Below are 1,937 nucleotides of genomic sequence, written 5' to 3'. Positions count from 1 at the left end.
CAAACAGTTGAACGTCAGAATAAAATCATCATACTGTACGTTATTGTTTTGGTTGCAGTCGAATCTTAATTTTAGTAAGCTGATGGTGAAAAGATTCAAGTGTAGTAAGCATTTAACTTTTAAAGTAATATAATTGGAAAAGAAAGACTCAAACACTAGTTATCAGTTGTTGCATTTAATGTATCTAGATCTAGTAAAAATGAAGTTGATATCTAATGAAAAAATGACATTGCAATAACAACAATTGGATCAAATAAAGAGATAGCTCTCAAGGAAAGTACACTTACAGAACCAATCATCTTTATAACATTTGAAGTCCGGACGTTATTTCCACCAACGGTCCATCTCTTTAATAGATGTGCCGTTGAACCTCATTAACCTTTATCTGATACAGGTGGATACATACCATATGAGTCGATGGTTGCTGAAACTTCATCAACTGAAAAAGCCCCTACACACTAATTGCAACATTCTTGATACGCAGATATTCTGAGTTCTCCTGAGAGAAAGAATATAAATGTCAAGCACCAGCATTACATATTGTAGCCAGGATCAACATCTAACAAACCGAAGTACATTCACAAAAACAGAAAAAAGAAAAATCATAAACTGAAAGCCATTACAGTTATATCGAATACAAATCATATCTCGAAGAAGTTTGTAACAATTCAACCACTTAATTCGGAAGCAGCAAACATAACCCAACCGAAACAAATAAGCCCTAAAATCTTACCAGATAAACCTTGACGAAAAGTTGGCAAATAAATCATAAAAATATAATTTATCAAAAAACATCGTTTCTTCAATAAAATGTGGAACCCGATCTAAAATGTTCAGACAGCTACAAACCAGGAAACCAAGCCACATCAGGTCTGTGAATATGAAAATTGTTGCATGACATTCACCACAGAGACATGGTTTCAAGAAAAAAATTGTGATCACCGTTAAAGTGGCGCCAGAAAAATTATCAATTAGACATGACATTCACCAAATCTGAAGACGTATTACCATTTCTTAACTCATATGAGTGTTTAGATCCACAAGAAAACAAAAACACGATGCTTGAAATCTTGTTCCTGGTTGGTTCTCCAATCTTGTCTAAATCCAGTGGTAGGGACTGGTTTGTTTTACTTGATGTAAAAGAGGGATCTTTTTTACCTCGCGTTTTTAGGGGCCACTCAAAAGGATTTAGGGGCCATCAATTTATACCCATCCAAAGACTCTAGTTAAGGGGTATCCTATATGATATTGAAGTTACATAAATGCCCTTCTGGTAAAACCGTATAAAAACCAAATCAAAAAAAATTCTACTCATTTCAACTCTTCTTCTTCCAGTTTCATTTCTTCCGATTGTGGAAGAAAAAAAACTTTCCCTCGTTCAACCGAAACATCGCCGCGAATCGTAAAATCAAAACATCGTCGATTCGTTTATAAAACAATGGATAAGGGAAATGAAACCCACTGACCTAGAACCAAAAATTTTGCTCGGGGTATCGATCCAAAGATTGGGATTTTAGCAAGAAATAAAGAAATTCTTGCTGCAAATGAAGAAGAAAGCGAAGAACGCGAAGAACAAGTACCCGGCAATGTAGTCGGTGGTGGCGATTCCGAAGTCAAACACTTCGTCAACTTCAAATGGCCCCAATTAGGTAAGAATCTATCATTTTTGGTGTTTATTTCGCTTTAATTCGACGAATCGAGAAAAAAAATTCTAGGGTTTTCGTTTTTTTATCCAGATTCGGGCGATATTCATGCTTATTTACTTCCGAATGTAGTCGTGTTCTTCGTTTCTCAAGAACATCGACAATATTCGGGAGATATATTTGTTGGTTATCTGCCGAATATTGTTGGCCATATCTTCCTGGATACAAACTGGTAATAATCGGTAGTTTGATGAATTTTTTGGCTTCCGAATCTATATTTAAGTAGACACACAG

General features: G+C 35.4%; 1 long non-coding RNA gene across 1 annotated transcript; it reads right to left on the bottom strand.

The window, feature by feature from the left end:
• Positions 1-211: 211 nt before the first annotated feature.
• Positions 212-1,118, bottom strand: LOC113293703. The gene is made up of 2 exons (XR_003332484.1): positions 734-1,118; positions 212-499 (listed from the first exon to the last, which is right to left on the bottom strand). It is a non-coding gene; the product is annotated as an uncharacterized LOC113293703 (long non-coding RNA).
• Between the last annotated feature and the right edge of the window lie 819 nt (positions 1,119-1,937).

The sequence above is a fragment of the Papaver somniferum genome, chromosome 7 (genome assembly GCF_003573695.1).
Source record: "Papaver somniferum cultivar HN1 chromosome 7, ASM357369v1, whole genome shotgun sequence".
NCBI lineage: Eukaryota > Viridiplantae > Streptophyta > Magnoliopsida > Ranunculales > Papaveraceae > Papaver > Papaver somniferum.
Note: the sequence above shows the minus strand (reverse complement) of the source record. Positions and strands in the feature narration are given on the sequence as shown.